Here is a 21,966-nt window from a genome sequence, read left to right as displayed (position 1 = left end):
AACTTTTCACGTGTGGTATTGTGCTGTCGTGTGTTTCAGGGTTTTATTTTTACTCAGAACACGTTAGTAGAAGTGTAGCACGGTGCAGCAAAAATCCCTCACTCAGCACCCTTTGCTGTGAGTGAATCCACGGGAGGCAGACTTTGTCCAGGCAGAACTCTGCTGCAACTTTATTAATCCATTTATATACACAATAAAAGTCTGAGCCATCAAGCCAGGCCAGGTGTTACTTATCTGCAGACATACCACACAGACACTCCCGTGGCCGCCTTCAGCCATGGAGAACAATCATGCTTCAAGCAGCTTTCCAGCTTGACCTTGTGATTCTTTTTACACACACACTAATCTTAGCTCTTGCTAGCTCAGGACCACAATATTTTTGCTTTAATATTTTCTTCTTCTTCTTCTATCATCCAGGTGGCTGGTATTGTCTTGTTTAGCTGCTCCTGCAGTGCAGAAGTGTCAACTTACAGGATCAGGCTTGGGATTCAACAGGCTCTCGTGTGCTTCATCTGGCCCACATCTTGAATACTCACCGTAAAAACACAGAATAAGTCACCTAAACAGTATACACAACTGGTGAAAATATAGTACATGGTAACAAAAGTAGCTGGTAGAATTTAATGGCCTTCAGAACAATTCTTGCGCTCTGTGCAGTATGTTTGGGGTCCGTACGTTAACATTCCATGTTCCTGCTGTCTTTGTGCATTCCTGGGCAGCAAAGACAAACTGAATGTTGCAGTTTTGAGATGAAAAAAACCAACGTGATAAGAAAAAGGCTACTGATGTAAGAGGCTGATAGGCCTATTCATTGCTCTTATTCGATATGGTCTTAAATAGGAACCCAAGGGATATCTAGACCAGGATAGATAGGAATCCAAATATGTAACTGAGCCTAAAAGTATTTCAGAGTTGGCTGCTGTCTGGGCACAGCAGGTGTTTGCTTTCTACAAATTTAACTTCGCAGTCTTAAAAGACTCACAGGCCTGCTTAATGAGCAGCTGCTAATTAAAGGCTTCTTTGTGCTAGTTAGTTGGTGGTAGTGACTATTCCTCTTCCCCTTATTTCAAGCTTACCTGTTGGTTCACATTCCAGAGCCCAGCCACCTTCCCAGTTTCCATTTCCATTTTCATTTCACTCTGGGTGTGAATCTGTTCTTGATACCACCGGCTTTGTGCTTATACACATCTATTTTCTTTCATTAATATCAATAATAAATAAGACAGGAGCTATTGTTGCAATCCCTCTGGAAAGTTTGAAGTTTTAACGGGGAAAACAATTTAACAAAATGGCTTGGGAGAGAAAAGGCTGATTCTTTACAACAGAGAGTGTAATTTAATAGGCTTACAATCACATAATTCAGTCTTATTAAACTTTTTCAGGCTTACTGGAACTGCAGAATTTTTAAAGCAAATATATGTGCCTTTCCTTCTATAGTATGCATTATTAGTCTTGAAAGGTAAGCCTTGCAGGTAATTGTTCTTTGAACTGTACAAGGTTTCTTCAGTTGTTTTGTTTTTTTTCTGCAAGCAGTAGATCAGGGTAGGGACCAAGCATGATATTAGTACATTTGCTATAGACTGATACTCATAAAACACAGGTCATAGATTTAATCTATGAATTGATTTTATTTGCGCGGGTAGGATTTGGGTTGAACTTTATTTATAGTCTTCAGGTGAAACACGGTGGCTTTTCTGATTTAACAAGGCCAAATTATTCCCCTTCTCTGTTCCTGTGCAACTTGGTAAAGGAGACATTTGGTTGCTATTTTTAAAGGGAGTGCCTTTGAACCACAGAGTGACTCCACAAAAAGTTGATCTGGAAGTAGCATTAAAAATTTAATTTGTAATTCTTGGCTTGTACATTCCCAAAGGATCCAAGTTCTCAAGCAGTTTTTCAGGTAATATGAGATCAGCAAACCTGTGACAACTTCAGTAACTAAATTAGCATTAGCATTTTTTCTTTTTCTTAGAAGTCCTGCTGGCTGAAGGAGCTGAAGTAGTCTGAATGCTGCATAACATTATGAGTCCTGTTTGTATCACAGTGGACCTGTAAATACAGCTTCAAGTACTGGCAGTTCTTTAAACTTCCTTTACAGAAGGGGAAAAAAATATTGACAATTGAAAAATAAAAATAAAGGCTGACCAACTTATAGGAAGAGCTGAGTCCTTGTACTTCCCAGCCTTAAATAACTCTTTCCAAACTACTTGCAAAATTTAATGCTAAACTCTGAAGTTTGGTGGTCTATCAAATCTTTGATCTTGAGCTTTAAGATAAAGGAGGTGAGGGTCAGCCTCTTCTGCCACACCTACAGTGTGAAGACTAAAACTGAGACAGAGGAGATTCATGTTAGATATTAGAAAAAAAAAATCACTGTTGGGGTGTCATTGGAGTAGGTTTCCCAGGTAGGTGATGGACTCACCATCTCTGGAGGTGCTTAAGCGACATCTGGATCTGGTGCTGGGTGATTTGTTTTACTGGCTAAGGGGTTACAGTGGTAGTTCTGGGTTGATGGTTGGACTGGATGATCTTAGAGGTCTCTTCCAACTTTGATGACTCTATGATTCTGCAGTTACAAAGGTTTGATGTTTTGATAACTCTGGTAGAAATCTAGTCATCTTTGAGGGTAAAATGTATGTAGCTTTTATAGGGTAATTTAGTGTTTTAGATATCCAAACATCTGATTCCGTTGAGAGACTTCCCCAGTGAAGCTTTTGTGATAGATTTATTACCCATTTTAAAACTCTGCTTTTCTATGTCTTTTGTTTTTCCTACCAGCAAGAGTAAATCTGAGGAGAGAACAAGAGAGGAAGGTCACACCTTTATACTTTGAAAAACAGCAATAGGTATAAATAATTTGCTCTTTTTATAAGCAAATATTTCCCTTTAGTTGGAACTTCAGTAATCTGGTTTGCATCAGGCAGAGGAGGAGGAGTGAAAGCATCTACTTTTCAAATCACGCTTTCATTTTTCTTGCAGTATGTGCTTCAGCTTTCCATCTCATCCAAAAGGCTGTAGATTGAATCCAGGACTGGTCGGGATTAAATAAGCAGCTGGTGGAACTTCAGCCTCTAGAAGCAGGGTGAGAGGGTGGCATGCTTTGAGTTGGGCCACGAAAGTGGGAACAGTTCCGCTGTTACACCTGCTGCTGCAGCAGTAGCAGCCCTGTTCTCTGAGGCTGGTGAGTGAAGGGTTGACTCAGCTGCCCTCAACCACCCCTTCCAGCTGAAAGACATCTCCACAGCTGGCGTGGGGCTTCTGTCACTCCTCTCGCTGTGCACTGGAACTGTAGAAATGAAAACAAGCAGGCAGCGACCCACACAGCACTCTGCACTTTTTCCGGTCAGTTTGTAAAGCAAAAAGCCCAAAAAAGGCTCATTGCCATGTTTTTCCTTCCCTTCCTGAGTGTGTGTTTATTATGTCTGCAGATGAGGCAGCGCTGATGTTGCTGTGTGGATCTTTTTTTCAGTCTATTCATACATTTTCTGTTTGGGAGGGTTGCTGTCCTTTGCTTCAGGTTTTCTCCTGATGCCGGGAGGTACAGTCTGAAGTCAGTTTCTTGGAAGAGTTTTGGAGACTCAACACAAACTGCCCATAAAAAACCAAGCGCTTTTAAGGGGAAGGGACAAGGCAAGATATGTGCATCCGGGCTTGTAATGCTTTTGGATGTGATTCCAAAGGCTACATAATATATAGTAAATTCTTGTAGCAGTTTAGCCTGTTGTACTATAGTGTTATACTGTATCAGCATGGAAGAGATCGCTATTGCACCACAGTACTGAGAAAGGGCAAAGAAGGAATCCCTACCTAACTAGAAATAGTCCCTAAAGGAATCTCCCTTTAATGTTAAGAATATCACAGATTTTAACTTTTTTTTTTTTTCACTGTTATTTATTTATGCATGTGGTTTCCTCAGCAATTTTCATCTGAAAATGCTTTGTGGAAATACAAGCAGACAAGTGGTCTCACTGGGCCCTGCAGCGTTGCCCAATAGTAGCTGAGGTGAGTCTGGCTCCTGTCAAACCAATAAATGAAATCCAAAATGAATGAGCATGTGAATGAGGGTGAGAGCATTAAAATGCATAGAAGGAAGAGTAAATGGAATAAAGGGATATTAAGTACCACTTTTGCACTAGTGAAACAAAAATTTCCATTTTCCTCTATAGATAAATGTCAGATTGTCATTGTTTAATTATAGTCTGTAGTGCAGACTAGAGGTGAAAGGAAGACTGATTGTGTTTGGACTGAAGAGGAACAGAGGATTGAACAGAGAAATAATAAAGGCAAAGAGTTTATTTAATTTGTGCTTGATCTGGCTTCATTGCAGTCATAATTAAGTCTGCAGTCTGTTCAGAAAATAACTTACCTGAACAGAAAGGTTTAGGGTCAATGATCTGTTTTGCAGACATTTTTCTGTCTCTGCTTTATTTCTGTTGCATTCAGTGGGACTTAGGTAAATAAATTCTCGGTTGTGATGACTTGTGGAGATTTCTGGCTGTATTTTTATTCCTTATGGAGAATGGAGGAAGAGAATTTCTCCTGTAAGAGGACTGTAAAACTCTTAAATGTTATAATGAGGAAGAGCACATAAAAACTTCAAATGTACCCATATTGCTTTCTGGTGACATTGTAGATGTGCACACATTAGGTACTAAGCTCTCAGCTTCTCACAATTTCATCAAAATATGGGATCAAATACATTATAAACATGGTAGGTATGAGAAAAAGGAAGGTGGCAACTTAGTGTCAGACTAACAATACAAACTCAAAAAAAAAAAAAGAAGAAAAAAAGGGCTCCAGAAATTGTGAGGTTCATTTTACAACTTGGCACACAGTTGTAAAGGTGCATTACCTGCCTTTGTCAGGTGGGAAGCATCAGTTATGATGCACCAGCTACATCAAATGATGAATCATACTTAAAGCATGTTGTTTGATGTATTTCCCATTCCCCTAACACAGATTTATTTGAAATTCTGTTCTAAGATGCATGTTGGGATGTCTTACACTATTTTTTAAACCACATTTCAATGAATATTTGAAACTATAAACACTTAAAATGGAGAAAAACCATGCAAATGCTGACACATGTTTTTTCCCCATGGCAGGGCAGAAGACCTCAAATATACAAGAGAAAAAGAGTTCAAAAAAAGCCTCCCAAACCAGGGAACAAAGTACACAACACTGTTTCTGAGATCAAGATACCCAGTAAAGCTTGCTGCAGATTTTATCACCTTGTTCTTGTACAGTTCCATTTATTTAAAACTTAATTTTCTAAGAGATGAAGTAGTTACCTAAGTAATTTGTTAAATACACAGTAACTCAAACCACAGAAGTTAAGTCAGATGATCTCTCAGGGATTTCTCTTAAGTACCATTTCCTCTGCTGCATGTCAAAGAAAGAAAATAAACAGGGAAAGCTAAAATTTTAAAGAAACAAAAAAAGCACAAAAGCATTTGAACTGAACTGCCTGTAACATCTGGAATGGTTTTGAAACTAAAATCCCATTTAATCCTATAAAACCCACCTCTGTGGAAGTAATGGGACTTGGTAAGTTTTAGCAAGAAGAAAAAAAATATGAAGAATCTTGCTTTTTATTTTTCTTAGAGGACTGTTTCATAAGTGGAAATTGCTGAGGTCAGGCTGGAACAGTCTGACAGCCTGCAACTGGGGCTAAGAGGAAGTGGGGAAAATGTTGGCTGAATATCAAGAAAACCATGAAGTGCCATTCTGATGTCAGTTAGGCTGTAATCAGTGACTTGCCATAGCAAAGTATTGCCTCCTGGAAAATGAACACCCCTTTGGTGAGGATGTTTGAAGTCTCAGCTCCCATGGTACCAAAGCACACTCAGTAGAAACATTAGAATGAGTAGGAATAAGGATTCAGCTGGGAAAATAATGAGTTGTACCAGTTTTATATATGTTAAAGTAATGTAGCAGCAACGTGCTCAAAGACACTGAAGGCAGCAAAAGCTGAAAGGGAAGGAGATTCTTAACATCACCACAGCTTACAAGAAAATTAGGAGACAAGGAGAGAGAGAGTCCAAAAATGATGCTGTGCTGCACTTGGCTCTGTGGGAGTGTGTCTGTCTGTAACATCCCTCTGCAGTTCCTGGTCTCTACGGTAGAAAGTCGTCCTGCCAAGTGACATAAAATGAAAATTGTGTGAGGTGCTAGTCTTCTTTTTTTTTGTCTTAATAGTTTATGTATGAACATTGCACGTTTGACTTCTGCCTGTGGGGGGCCAGGGGGTTGACATTGGCAAAATGCCAGGTACCCATGGAAACCACTCTATTTATCCCATTCTCATCTGGACAGGGGAGAGAAAATTTAACTAAAGGCTTGTGTGCTGAAATAAGGGCAGGGAGGGATCACTCACCTGTTACCAGGACAGGCAAAACAGGCTCGATTTGGGGAAACAAGTTGAATTTATTACAAATAAAATCTAGAGTAGGATTATGAAAAAATAAAAATCTTGAAACACCTTCTCCCCACCCTTCTCTTCCTTCTCGACTTAACTTTACCCTTGATTTTCTCTCCCTCCTCCCTCTGAGTGGTGCAGGGTAGCGGGGAATGGGTTCTGTTCATCACACATGGTTTGTGCCCCTCCTTCTTCCTTACAGTCTTCCCTTGCACCAGGGTGGGGTCCTTCCCATGGGAGACAATCCTCCACTCACTTCTCCAACATGAGCCCTTCCCACAGGCTGCAGTTCTTCACAAATTGCTCCAGCATAGGTGCCTTCCAGGGGGTACTGTCCTTCAGGAACAGACTGCTCCAATGTGGGTCCCCCGTGGGGTCACAAGTCCTGCCAGGAAACCTGTTCCAACATGGGTTTCCTCTCTTAGTGGGACCACAGGTCCTGCCAGGAGCCTGCTGCAGCGTGGGTTTCCCACAGGGTCACAGTCTCCTTCAGGTGCATCCACCTTCTCCAGCATGGAGTCCTCCATGGGCTGCAGGGGCACAGCTGCCTCACCACGGGCTGCACCGTGGGCTGCAGGAGAACCTCTGCTCCACGACCTTCTTTGCCCTTCCTTCTTCACTAACCCTGATGTCTGCAGGGCTGTTGCTCTCGTGCATCCTCACTCCTCTGGCTGTGATTGCTGCTGCACGGAGTTCTTCTCCCTTTCTTAAGCACATTATCTCAGAGGCAGTGCCAACATCACTGATGGGCTTGACCGTGGCCAGTGATGGGTCTGTCTTGGAGCTGGCTGGCACTGGCTCTGTTGGACACAGCTGAAGCTTCTGCTATCTTTTCACAGAGGCCACCCCTGCAGCCCCTCCTCTACCAAAACCATGCCATGCAAAACCAATACACTGTGCCCCTCAGGAGCTCTGTACAGAGCCAGTTTCCACAGACGTTGTCAAGTACTGGCTGTGCACACCATATTAGCACAGGTTATTTAATCCCAGATGGATTCTGGATGTACTACCCCTGGAAGAATAACAGCTAAGAATCATTTGCAGGGGCTCTGCTGATGCTTCCACCAAGTTAAATGTGAGGAAACTGAATCGCACTTCCATCAGTGGGATTCCCTTGTTTTCACTCCACATGTTTCAGGTTCATTCAACAGCTATTCCAGGAATGGGAAAGGGTTTCTTGCAAGTATGAAGTTCTGGTTCTGCTTTCCTATGTAATTTTGGTCCCCAGCAAACTCTGACTTGGGTACAATAGTCAGAACAGACTTAGACTGTACAGAAAAATGTCTTTTTTCTCTATCTTTCCTGTCCCTTGGCCACTATCTGTCTTGATCTTCTTCCCTCAAGACTTGTTATTTTCTTGCTGTCTGAGAACCAAAATTCTCCTTTCTGTCAGTATACAGGGACCGATGCTAACCATGTACCAAATATCTCAGATTATTCTTTTTGAGCGATTGATGTTTTTTTCCACTCCTACTGAACTCTGAGAAGAGTTAACAGCAGCCTATGCCATGCCAGGGAGCTATATGTGGAACTTGCAGATCACTGTGGATATCCCGAGTCCATTAAAACCAGAAAGGCCAGTGCTTCTTGTTGCCTTATCTTTACCCATCAATCTCACAAGGAAGCAGAAAGGTGCTGTATGGAAACACCATTTTAAAACCCCTGTTTGTGTAGCCCTCACCCACACCATTACTTCTGCAACAGCAGGAGAGGACTTTCAGTAAGGAGTGTCTTACTTAGAGCATGACTTTATGTGAAAATTCCAGCAGTGGCATAGAATTTGAGCTGGGCAGCATTTGAGCAAATACATGCTCTCACTTATATAAACAACCCGACTGAATCCACTGCTTGAAAGCTTGCAGAGCTGGCAGTGTGCTTTATAAGGACAGTTTGCCAAGGAAATAAGGAACTTGGGAGCAAATCTTTCCTGCCTTGTGCACAGAAGCAATATCATGGAATTCATCTCTGCTCATAGAGCAAGAAGAATTTGGCATAATCTTCAAAGTGTGCCAAGCTCCTGTTTGCACTGGGTGCCTTTGGGTACGTAGTTACCTAAAAGCGATACAGAAATCAATAGGAAGAATGTGTAACCACTCATTTAATTTCTGGAGCCATTTGAAATCTTTACCCTGGAAAATATCTGTATAGATCTTCGCCATGGTGACTGATTTCTTTTCAAAGAAAATAGCTCTGTGGCTCATGTCTTGTGTGTTTTGTCTCTACTGACAATGAGGCTGTTATCTAAGAAGTGTACCTAGTGCAGTTAAATATATACATGTGTGTGTGTGTGTGTGTGTGTGTGTGATGGTAACAGTCCAAAAAGATTTAGTCACAGAACCAGCTGTAGAGAGCATCAAACCTTCAGACCTTCAAACCTGGACTTGCACACAACATTTTGGTAAGGAGTAACAAAATTGCCAAAGAAACTTCATAAAGCTTCACATTACTGAATGCTTGCACAACTGTGCAGTTGTGGACATGGTGCTGCAAAAAGCCAAATTAGATGGTGCAGCAAGTGTTTTCACTTCCTTCATTTTTTATGCTCATCTTCATGCCTTTACATATGGTATACTAATGCTTTAACAGGTTCTAAGGGGTAGTTGGAACAATATGTTTGATTTTTTGAACTGCACATTTGACACAATAAAGTGTTCTAGCTTTCTGTCCATCTGTGTACCTGAACATCCTCAGATAACCTTAGATGAACAGAAGCACATCAAACACAAACACCAACACACAGCTGCTTTGTGGCTTTCATCTGTGCTCTTGGCTCCTTTACTGTGTGTAATAATACGTCCTTTCAGGAAAGAGAGGAAGCTAGACATGTGAGTGGAGAATTGATCCTTGGCATCCTAGTCAAAAACCTGACTCCGTATTTTAGAATTGCCTTCTCAGAGCTCCAAATGGCAGACAGTATTCTGCCCTATTTCCAGCTGACCCTAAGGAGCCTAATGAATGAAATCAGGTGAGGGGCAAGCAAGTCAGTCTCTGGGGCCCTGCTTGGAGAGGTGCATGGAATGGGATCAAGGAGGGCTGGTTGTACTCACGCTCACCCACAGCTGCTGTTACTGTCACTTAGGAGTATGTTGTGCAGGACTTGGTAGTGCTGCACTTTTTAGTGTCCTGACCTTCTTGCACAGCGATCCCTGGCCCCCAGACCACTCACAATTTCAACATCCCAAACAGTGCTACTGCCTTGATAGCCTCTCCCATAATCTAGCAGGCAGGACTGGATCCTCCCAGCATCATCAAGCACCCTGGTCAGTAGCTGACCCCTGGCCCTGTTAGACAGGGGTGTTGGCAGTGACCAGCCCCAGGCATGGCCATTCTCAGTGTCTGAGCACCAACAGAGGGAGGAGGTACTGGGGAAGGCATGGCAGGGGACAGGGGGTTTGTGGGAGGCAGACATCGACCCGACATGCAGAGCTGGGTGAGACAAAATTGCAGAGGATTTCTGGAAAGGTCAAAACACTTCTCAACATCTGCCTCCAAAGACCTGGAAATCCACAGGAATTTTGTAATTCCTTTCAGCTTCCTGCTTGGAGTTTCCTCACCAGTTAAGCCAGGTGAGTGGCAGCAAGCTGAGGAACAGCTAGGAAAAGCTGATGTTACTGACCACAGAAACTCTTCCTTATTTTCTCTCCTTTAGCCGAAGAATTTAAAATGATCCATCAGCTATACACCCATACAGCCTTCTCTCATTGAAAATCTGTCAGCAGCAGGTGTTGCCCATAGCTGGACCATTTGCAAGCCACAGTTCAGATTTGTCCCTTTTGTTGCATTAGTTGTAGATAAGTATTAGTTTTACTGTTTTAAGTTGCAAATGCTGTGTAACTGTGCAGATTATGTTTGCATTTTGATTCCAGTATAAAGGCTGAGGACTCAGTGCAATCCTAGAATCCTGAAGATTTCTTCATTATTCCTTCTTGATAGGACCAGTAGTCCAGAATATAAACTTCTCTCTTTTTTTTTTTTAATTTTCAGGATTTGGAGGCAAACTGTCAAAGGGGTTGAATGTGTGATATTTGAATGTCAATACCAATAAATTAAGCAAAAGAAAGAAAGTGTGTTACTCTTCATGTTTGTCACAGTAGCAAAACTAGTTAGATTAGGTACTTCAAAGGAGGATTTTTTTTATCCAAGTCTCAGCTTGATAGGCCAGGTGTTGAGGGTAGAACTATAGTTATTAAATGGACAAAGAAAATAGCAAGAAATTGAGAGTAAGGTATCACAAATGATAGCCTGTTGAATTTCATTACTCAGTGATATTTGGCTGTTTTTTTATAGTCTCCAAAAAGATTAGTTTGGTGTTCCAGGCCAAACCTTGCAAAGCCAAGAGCTGCTGTATAAATGAATAGTAATTACAGCTATTGAGAATTTTAAACAGAAGTAAAAGCAAATGCGGGGGGGAATGCCTTAAAACACAAGGAAGAGATTATAAATTTGTTTCAGATGTAGTGCAGCAAAGGTAGAAACAGTGCTGGATACAACAAAAACTTGACCTATCTGCTCAGCCTAACACCACAGAGTTTTATTTTATGGCATGTATGTATCTATCATATCATAACACAGACAAATAAACTGAGATAGAGGTATGGAATAGGAATGGGAACTAAGGAGACATTTTCACAAAGAAAAAAGCTGTAGACAGTCAGAAAGTGACCAAGGGCACCTTCAAGAGGAGAAAACCATGACGTGATGGTAGCAGCCTAGCAGTGTGGAGGGTGAGATGAAGCAGAGGCTGAATTCCTGGGAGGGAGCTGGCTCCCACTTGACTAGGAGGTCAGAACACCAGCCCTGAGCTACACATAATGAAGAGGATTGACAGGGTCAGGTTTACAGCCAAGTTGCACATTTTTAACATCTGCTTTATGCAATAGCAGTGGGGAGCCAAAGGGAAAGAAGTTTTAGTAATCATGGCAGTAGATTGTGGGAATTTATACTGACAGTTTGGTCACCAGAACAGCAGAAAGAGAGCAGGTCTTAAAATTTTCTGTAGGAAAAAATATTATGTGTGTTGTTGTTTTCCTCGTAGTCTGATTATAGCGATGGGTAGTGTATAGGATAAAATATCCCTGGCCTAGCTAGGATAGAAACACGGCACTGGTTGTGATATAGGACTGTTTTGAATAGAAAACAGGAAATTAATATCTGATTGAGATCTGTTTCTTATCACCCTTGTCCTACTTTGAAGTTCCTATGTACAAAGCATTATCCCCGCAAGCACAAAATTGTTGTCATAGTAATAACTTCCCACCCTTCCTCCCTTCATGAAATTAGCTGTTGATTCCTTTACATAAACCGTCTGCAAAAAACATCTGAGGTCGAGGCAGGAGTGAGGTACCCGCGTCAGGGTCTGGAGGGTCCATCTGTGTGGTAACACAGAGGCACCAGGGAGTGTAATGAAAGCTGCCCACGCTGCCTGGTTCAGAGCAAAGGAGAGGTCAGATGCCACTGAGCTGCCAGATGTCTGGCTAAGTGAGGGGATGAATGTTGGCTGTGTGTCCGCAACGCATTAATGGCCCGTGCACAAGTGGCAGCTGAGGGTAAAAAATAGAAGCTGTCAGCAGAAAGGACTGGAGGAGGTTACAGTTCCCAAAGGCAGAGAAAGCTAGCCAGAGAGCCACGCAGTGTGACACCACAGTTGAATTTCAGAATAACTGCATCTCTCTGTTTTGTCTTCTGCATCTAGCTGCAGGAACAGGGGCACGGTAAAGCTGAGCAGCATCGGGAGCGCGTTTGCATCCACAGCACACAAGCAGCAGAGTGTGCACTTAGTACAGTGGCTGTACAGAGTAACCAGAGATTGCACTGCTATTCACCTGAGTACCCTGCATAAGGTCAGGATAAAGGGGAGGGGTGAGAGCTGGTCCGTGGGACAAGTGAGTAAGAGTGATCATCAGCTATGGACTTGACCACATGAAAGAGGACACTGGACTAGAATGTACAACACGAATAGCCAAAGAAGCAGAACAGCACCTGCTCACAGCTGGCCACAAGCAGACCTGTGAAAGGGGACTAGGAGAAAGGAAAAGGTGTGGTGGCATTGCAGAGTTTCCTTAGGGGGAAGTTTCTCATCCTTAGTGGAATCAAGAGCTTGGCCCTCCGGGGTACAGGGGTAAGTCTGTTTAAAACCCTTCCCTTCAGCATGCCCTCCAGGACCTGCTCATGCACCTGGACAGCCTTCTCTGTGTGGAGACATATCTGCAGAGGCAGTTCTCATTTCTCACCTTTAAACTAATTTGTGCCTGAAGAGGAAGCTGTATAAAATGACATGGGATTTTTTTTGCTAGTTTGGTGAGAAGAAAACACCTCCCTTTTCCTCTTCACCTGGCCTTCCCATGATGTGTCCACAGATCTAAGACCAGGGCAAAAGGCCTGGAGGAAAGGCAAGGGTCTGGGAATTGGAGTAACGTTGTGGAGGTCAAGTCCTTTTTTCACACTGTGTATCTGATATGGATGTAACAATACTGTCAGGGGAGAAAGGTCCTGCTCATACTTCTCATGGGTCTTCAGTCCTTGAGGTCACATCCTTGTTATTCTTGTACAAATAACTATACCTTGTCTTATTCATCTTGTAATGCCCAGTTTTAGAACCCTGCCCCCTTACATGAGGAAGCTGGTACCTTTGTATGTGATTTGCATGTTTGTGTATGCACTCACCAACACATCTCACGCATAAAATGTCTTGATAACAGCAGTATTGTCATCTTGTCATACATTAGGCTTGATAAGGTTACTTCCAAGTGGTTTTTTTGCTGTGAAACAGTAGTATTTTTAGGGCTTTGTATCCGGAATAGGGAATCTGGGAGCTGAAGAATACATCCGCAGGGACCAAAAACTGTTCCAATTTTTCTGCTTCCTGCAGCAGTATTTTTTGTTAGAAATCGCTCATTAAAGTTGACCCCGTGAGATATGGTGCAATGCTGCAATTCCCTGATGAATTGCATACAGCATCACTGTGGTACTACAAAATAAATATTTCACATCGAAAATACTTTCTGAGAAATAATCATTTGGCAGACATGCACTATCCATGACAGAGCCGGGGAGAATTTGCTGGTGCCCACAACAGGATAGCAAAGATTATACAAAAAAATTGCTATAAGTTTATACATCAACTTAATAGTTGTTGTGTGTACTGTTTGATGCTGTATGCTTCTGCAACATAGATAAAAGGAAAAAACACAGCCTGTTTGCCTTCAATTTGTCCTAAAATAAGCTCTGAAAATTATGATTATGTTATTAATAAAATGCTTAGATTATGGTACATGCTCTGTGTGTTCTTGCATATTTATGTATATGTAATTCTTGGATGTCTTGAGCCATCAGGTGAGACTTAGATCAGAGGCTCTGACACTCTGTAGCTGCCCCTGTGAGTGTGGAGCTCAGCTCAGGGTCTGAACTGTGTCTCTGTGGGTTTCTTGCTCCACAGCACAAGCTAGACCTTACCTGAGCTGTGTAGGGCCAGTGCCCTTGTAGGGGTGCAAGGACAGACCCAAAGGCTTCCTGCTGCTACACACAGGTTTCTCAGGTAAGTGTGGTGGCTGTGTTTGAAGTTGGCTCAGCAGGTGCTGACACTGTCAGGCTGTGTTTGGTGAAGCTGCCTTTTGACAAACGTGTAACGCTGATGGAAGTTACACGAGGGAACAGTGAAGACAAACACTGGTGGTTCTGGTGGAGCAGGACGTGTTCAAGACACTTTCTTAGCATAGCATCATTGCTGGGTGAAAACTGCTCTGTGATAGAGTTGCCACTGAGAAGGGTGACTATGCCTTGCTCCCAGGTACGTGTTCTCTTTCACATCAAAATTAGGAATTGCTTGACAAGTCAGGTAAGTTTGTTGATCTGGTTGAAAACGACGCCTTTGAGCCAGCAGTGTGCCCAGGTGGCCAAGAAGGCCAATGGATCCCGGCCTGGCTCAGGAACAGGGTGGCCAACAGGTCCAAGGAAGTGATTCTTGCCCTGTACTCAGCACTGGTGAGGCCACCCCTGGAGTGCTGTGTCCAGTTCTGGGCCCCTCAGTTCAGGAAGGACTTTGAGGGGCTGGAGCAGGTCCAGAGAAGTGCAACGAGGCTGGGGAAGGGACTGGAGCACAAGTGCTGTGAGGAGAGGCTGAGGGAGCTGGGGGGGCTCAGCCTGGAGAAGAGGAGGCTCAGGGGAGACCTCCTCACTCTCTACAGCTCCCTGACAGGAGGGGGTAGCCAGGGGGGGGTTGGTCTCTTCTCCCAGGAACCAGAAGTAAGACAAGAGGGCATGGTCTTAAACTCTGCCAGGGGAGGTTTAGGCTGGACATTAGAAAAAAATTTTTTACAGAGAGACTGATCAGCCCTTGGAATGGGCTGCCCAGGGAGGGAGTCAATTCTCCATCTCTGGACATGTTTAAAATGAGACTGGATGTGGCATCAGTGCCATGGTTTGGGAACCACAGCGGGGTTGGATCAAGCGTTGGACTTGATGATCTCGGAGGTCTTTTCCAACCCAGCTGATTCTGGGATTCTGTGATTCTTCAAGGAAGAAACACTGGCCTTCAGCAAGACAGAGGGTTGATATGTCCCGTGGCTAAAGACCCCTACAAACATGTGAACACACGGCAAGCCTGAGCAGCTGGATGTCACAGAGGACGGCAATTGCTTCTTTTAACAGCAGCAAGGCCTAAAATCAGCTCAGGGTGACACCAAAAATATAACCTCACTCAGGATCAGCACAGTGCTGTTCCTGTCTGTCCGGGGATAACAGAGGGCCTGGAAAAAACAACTGCTGACCTGTTTCATGATGAATCTCTCTTTTGGGTTGTAAACGTCATAAGGAGCCACAGACAATTCACACCTCTGTGTTTCCTTGGTGGATGTGATTCTCATAAATTGAATCTCTCTTTTTTTGGTTTTGGTTTTGGTTTGGGATTTTCTTTTTTTTTGGTTGTGAGGCTTTGGAGGGTTTTTTATTTGCTTGGTTTGGGGGTTTCGGTGTTTTGTTTGTTTGTTTGTTTGTTTGTTTCAGTTGCAAGCTGGCTACAAGTCCAATAAGGCATAAGTAGGAAAAGTTAAATCTTCATTTTTGAGGGAAAATAAATGAACATTAGTTCTGCCCTCTCCAGCAGCCCTTGCAGCCTACACTTCTATTTAAAATTATCTGAGCATATATTTCATGGCTTTCTAAAACCCGTAGTCAGAATAATTGTCAGAAATTAACTGATTTGTAATCAGTGTTGCCAGGAAGGCATCCTTGATGCAAAGTAAGTATGTGGGCAGTGTAATGAAATAAGCCTATTAAAGGAAGCAACAACAGCCTCCATATATAGAAGCTGGTGGTAATAAATGCTAATAAAGTACCTCTTCTTGGCACCATTCTCCACTTTCCCCAAACCCTCCATATGTTTCTCAACTCCAGAAAATATTCAAATTGGGAGCCAAATAGTATATATTCCAAAAATTATGTTCATTTTCAAGATACACCAAAAAAAAAAAAAAAGAGCCTGAGAATTTTAATAGATTAAATCCCCAGGGCTTGGAAAGTATTGCCTTTCTCATTCTACAAGTGAAGAAAGAGATGCAGGGAGGTTAAGTGGTTTATTGAAAGTCTTAGATAAAGTTGGTGGCAGAGCTGAGAGTATACTTCAGGAAGACTAAATCTCATGACCTTGATCTAACTGACTCTAGCTTTGGAAGGCATCTCATTATCCACAGTTGCCTTTTTTTTTTTTTTTTTTGCATAATAGCAATACTGAATTTCAATTACAGGAAAGAAGAGCTATAAAATGTGGTAAGTTATGAAAATAAGGCTAAAATCACTAATAAAACAGAGGAGGATGTTTACTGCTGAGAAAAGTACAATGTTCAGTAAGCTGGGATCATGAACACTACTAGTTCTGACTTCTGCAAACAGACTTTGTTAAATTAACAAGTGGCACAAGGGATCCTCTGCTTCATTTCCAGATATGGGCTTAGTTTCCCCAAGGCTGTCTTCCATGCATTCATGTTTAAATCATGTAAACCATGACTTCCCAAAAATAAAAATAGCTTTGTTAAACTTAGACTCTTAATAAACTACATCAGATTACATGAGGCAGGAAAAGTATTTCTTTGCACAATAAAAGTTTCTGGCTAGTAACAAGACATTGTAAGACTTAAAACATGTACAAAATTCCGAGCCTCCTTTTATGTTCACCAGTTTTACTCTGAATAGAATGAACGCCACTTATTTCCAAACTTAACTTCCTCCTCATGCTGAAGCTTTTAGCGATAATAAAACCCTAAACTCTACATCTGAATTCTTCCATCAGACAGAGAAGTGAAACAACTTAGAGCAGCATCAGCATTTCGTATTTTCTTCTCCATGCATGGCAGGACTTCAATCTACATGCAACTTTGTGAACAGCCTTGCTGAAGGCAAACTTAGCTGTTCTCCTGCAAGGGCATAAAGAGGAAGAACACACCTTTTCAGCTTGCGAGGCAAATTGCCATTCCAGCATTATCCACAGGTCATGTGTTAGGTGAAATTGCAGCTCTGGAAGCAGACTGCCAGGCCGTGTAGGTGGTGTTTGACTGCTGGGCTACTTGCACTCGCCTTCAGAGCAGGCATTTGGTGAATGCAAGCAGCACAAGGCAGAGCACCGTGACAGGCAGTGTCAGACATGAGTAGCTTTGCATTTTCAGACATGCTAAATGAATGAGACAACTTGTCTGTATGAAGTTTGACATGAATGTGTGAAGGACCAAGGCCTTAGTAACGTATTAGACTCATTGCAATAACATTTTCATGTAAAAAATGAAAAGGAAAGCTAAATTCTGTAGAAGTCTCCTGAGATCCAAACAGGCAAAGTACTATACAGTCTTCCTGATTTTGTTTGCAGGTCTGAATCACAGAGAACTGCTTGCAGTGCATTTTGTCTGTTCACCAAAATGTGTGTTTCAAAAAAGGCAGGGAATTTGTGTTTTATTCCCTTTTCGTGGCTAACAGAGCAGAGGACCCTTTGCATCATCAAAGAATGGGTGTTCATTCAGCTTAGCCCAGTCAAAAGCACAAGCCAAGGAGATTATTCCCATGCTGAAGAGGATGCTGAAGAAGGAACCCTTCTTCCATGGGTACTTTCATTCATCCTTGTCAGTAGCTCTCTTTCTTTCACTTCTGTGTGGCTGCAGGAGGTCTATAACTGTTCATGATTGTAAACCCACTTCACCACTGACAGCAGAGCCAAGTGACAACTGGAAAAGATGTAAAGGAGAAGCAGCAGCTAAGAACACAGCTTTCTATAGCACTTGCTGCCAGCCTGACTGGAAATTATAGAGCTATGCACAACATCTTCTGCAGGAGTTATTTTACCTGGGATAGCAGAAGCATGAAATGAGAAAAAGTCGGCTTGCAGGATTAACAGCCTTGCAGTATTAGCATATTGTGACCATATAAAGACAGCAATAGCTGAAATTGCTTCAGTTGTTTTTTCTCCAGATATCAGTATTGGCAATGACTCAAAAATACAGTAAAAATCGCAACAGAACCACTGATGCAAAAGGGAATAAAGAAGAACAATGGGGATGTTTTTTGATGAACCACTTGCTCTGCTACAGGCAGTTTTCAGAGGTTAATTTTATGATTAGTTTACACACTGTTATTTGCAAATCTGCTCTTGCTAGTACACGCCGCTGACTAAGTTTGAAAGGCACTTCTCCATTCTTTATGCCCTCACAGAGTTTATGGTTGTTGGAGCCTCATGGAACTGGTTCCTTCTCTCTGTCAACCATGCATGCATGCACGAGTATTTGATCTCAATATTTATTAATTCTCTGTGGAGAATATAAGTATAACAGTCAAACAGTCCTTGTATGGCCAGGGTCCGACAGTCTCATTTTTGGGGACAATATTGAAGTGAAATATTCTGTGCACAGCTGTTCAATTTACATCTTTTTTTGTACATCAGTGAATTCAGGTGGCCTAAGTTAACTTTTAGGGCCCTTCTATATTTTGAGATCTCTGTGTCACAGTAGGTTTATCTGAAACTTAAAGAAGTGTATATGAATGCGGTTTTCTTTTTTTGTATTGCCAGATGAGGATCCAGCTCTACCTGTCTTTTTCAAATCTGAAAATAGAAAATAGATAAGTATCCTATCTGCAGAATGGGACTGCAGTGATGTCCTGAGTATGGGCTGGGAAGCCAATGGCCCCGAGTTCTGAGCCAAGTTGGAAGTTGCTTTCCAACTCTGATGACAAAGTTACATAGGTAAATCCATACTTCAGCATTATAATAGAGTACACATTGTGTCAGGGCTGTTTAGGAAAGACAAAAAGCCCAGCACACTCCAGCCAAGTTCTGTCTATTGGTTGCTACGGTCTGCTGTGTGATGTGCTTACTTGTAAACCTGGAATAGTTCAGAGAGACAGTTGCTACATGGGTAAGTAACATGATGCAGCAGCAGCAGCGCAGTAAAGCAAGGCACTCAATTCAGAGGACCCAACGTTTACACTACACACATTGTAGAGGTCTTGGAAGACAAACGTAGGTGTGAATTAATTGGAAATTCCTGAATCCACAGTACTTGAAAGGAAAAGTTATTATAAGCAAAAGAGACAATTAGGGGGAAAAAAATCAAAATAAAGCAAAACACCGTGCACACGCGTGCACACACACACACACACAGAAATCCCACTCAACGAAAAGAAAAAACCTGCCAGAAAATATGTCTGTGGCACAATTTTATTCGATTTTTTTTTTCTTTTTTATTACAGTTCTGCATGAATTGAGTACCAGCAAAGGCATTTTTTTCAGCATCAAGTTGGGTTGAAATGAGCCATTTTGATAGAAACCTGGGCAGAAAGATCTGCCTTTTTGTGGGTAGCCTGAAACTGTCAGACTGGTACCAAGGTGTGCTGGCTTTGGCTGGGGTAGAGTTCATTTTCTTCGCAGTGTCTGGTATGGGGCTGTGTTTTGGATTTGTGCTGTAGGCCAAGACCTTTTCTGCCTTACCTACTTGCCCCACTGGTGAGGAATTTGGGAACACATGGGAGGTTGGGAGGAGACACAGACAGGAGATGGGACCCCAAACTGCCCAAAGGGATATTCCAGACCATAGGACATCATGCTCAGTATATAAAGTGGGGGGAAGAAGGAGGAAGAGAGGGGTGTTTGGAGTGATGGTGTTTGTCTTCTCAAGTCACCATTACATGTAATGGGGCCCTGCTCTCCCAGAGATGACTGAACACCCACCTGCCCGTGGGGAGCAGTGAATTCATTCCTTATTTTGCTTTGCTTGTGTGCACAGCTTTTTCTTTCCCTGTTTGACTGCCTTTATCTCAACCCATGAGTTTTCTGTCCCTGTACCCTTCTGATTCTCTTCCCAAGTCATTGGTGGGGGAGTGAGCAAGCAGATGTGTGATGCTTAATTTCCACCCGGGCTTAAACCATGACACAAGGTCGTCTAGCTGGCCATTTAACCATTCTCACCTCTTCCTTCACAATTGTTTCTTAGTTTTGCTTTTTCTGTTTTCTTCTCCATCTTGACTGTGAGCTCCTCTGGGCAGGATTTGTTTATCACTCTCTACAACCTGAAAGGATGTTGTAGCTGGGTAGGGGTCGGTCTCTTCTGCCAGACAACCAGCAACAGGACAAGAGGGCATAGTCTTAAGATGTGCCAGGGGAGGTTTAGGTTAGACATTAGGCAGAATTCCCTAACAGAAAGAGAGATTAGGCATTGGAATGCACTTCCAGGGGGGTGGTGGAATAACCATCCCTGAAAGTGTTTAAGGAAAGATTGGAAGTGTTACTTAATACCATCGTCCTGGTATGGTGGTTGGAGATAGGTCGGACTCCATGATCTCAGAGGTCTTTTCCAGCCTAATTTATTCTGTGATTCTGTGATTTCTACATATGTGAGAACTTCCTTTTTTTGATTTTAAATACGACATAGTGAGGCTTTTGGAAGATGGCCCAAGGTAAACAGTAAACAACAAAAAACTAAAAGTAATCATATTTAATATCCTGAGCTTCCACTACATTTTCAGCCTGTTTCTTCTCCCTGTTTTCAAAGCAGTTGACCACCTTGAGAAATGAATACATAACCATTTCCTACTTCTGTAGATTCAGTTTGTTGTACTTATAAAATGTATATGCATGGGTGAACTCCAAATGGACAGAAAAGCCAGAGAAACTGGTTCGGACAAATACATATCAGTAATTACAAAATTTGAAGTGAAATTTTACACTTGTGAGTTTTTTGTGACATTAATATGGGACAAATAAAAACTGTCTTCACTGTGGGGTAAGCATACTTTTTGGCACATCCCATTTGATACTTTGAAAGTTCCCCCTTTTCTTTTTGTCCAAGGTACACAACTGTTTTCCTATTAAAATTCCTTTAAAACTAAATAGGTTTAATCCAGTTCCCACTGAAGTTAGTGGGAATTGTTAAACTGATTTCACTAGGAAAAGAAACAGGCCTCTAGGATATATCCTTCCATTATTATTTATTTTATTTTATTTGGTCAGATTATGTCATCATCAGTACATCTTCATTCTTGAGGAAGTCACGCAGGAGATAGGTAAAGAATTTCACCTCCCAGGCAATTTTTACAGATCTAGAATTGTTTGGGCAAAAAGACTTGGAAGAACACACTCCAAATCTGTCCTGTGACCCAAATGAGTTAGCACATTTTTTCATTTAAGCACCCCCTAACATATGCCTAGATATTAAACTCAGCTTGCCCCTTCAAACGGGGGCTTACGAAGCGTCCTCAAGTATCCAATCCGTAAACTTTTTCGCTAGAGGCTAAAAAATATTTTGTCAAAAACTTCCAGCATTTCCTGACTGGTGTGAACCTGTCGGTGCAGCATTACAGGGAGAGCCCTGGCAGCTATGTGGAACAGGTCTGAGCAGCGTTCCCTGCCAGCAGCATGTCTTTGCCGTTGTTCCCACTTGTTCTCCACATCGCTGAAGCTGCCCTAGCACCGGCAGCCTGCAGGTTAAAAAGCACCTTTAAACAAAGGCTTAGTGCTTGAGAGGATTTAAGTAGCTTTTAAACATGATCTCACGTTGCATGGGTGAACTGCACTGATTTTTTCCAGCAGCCTTTTGGTTTAGGGCCAGATCTGGCTGTCAGCACTTGAAGTGCCATAGGGACAGGGCCTCAAAATCAAACTACTCTGTATAACCAGATGCTGACAGAACTCTAAAAGCTGGAGGGGAGTCATGAAGCAGAATACAATTTCCAGCCCTCCGCACACAACTCCCCTGCTTTTGGTGTCCTACACACCCTTGTCTACCCAAAAAAGCCCATAACAGCAGCCTGTGTGATACTCTTCCATGTTTTGAGTTCCTTGCTGCCCGGACAGGGCAATGCAATGTCTTAACAAGCAGGATGTCTCAGCTGGTTCTGGTGTAGTCACACAGGTAGGCTTCATGTGGTCTTGGTGCAACAAGTGGTGGTTAACTTGTTTCCAAATGTGCATTTGGACCAATAGGTCTAAAAATACAGAAACTAGAAGGGAAGTAGTCAGATGGTGGATACAAGGCACTTAAGTATATACTGATTTTTCAAAATTATACATCCTTATATCC

This window comes from Manacus candei, unplaced genomic scaffold, assembly GCF_025592945.1.
Source record: "Manacus candei isolate 608988 ecotype Guabito, Panama unplaced genomic scaffold, ASM2559294v1 h1tg000010l, whole genome shotgun sequence".
In the NCBI taxonomy this organism is placed as follows: domain Eukaryota; kingdom Metazoa; phylum Chordata; class Aves; order Passeriformes; family Pipridae; genus Manacus; species Manacus candei.
The sequence above is the reverse complement of the archived record's forward strand: the minus strand, read 5'-3'. Positions refer to the sequence as shown.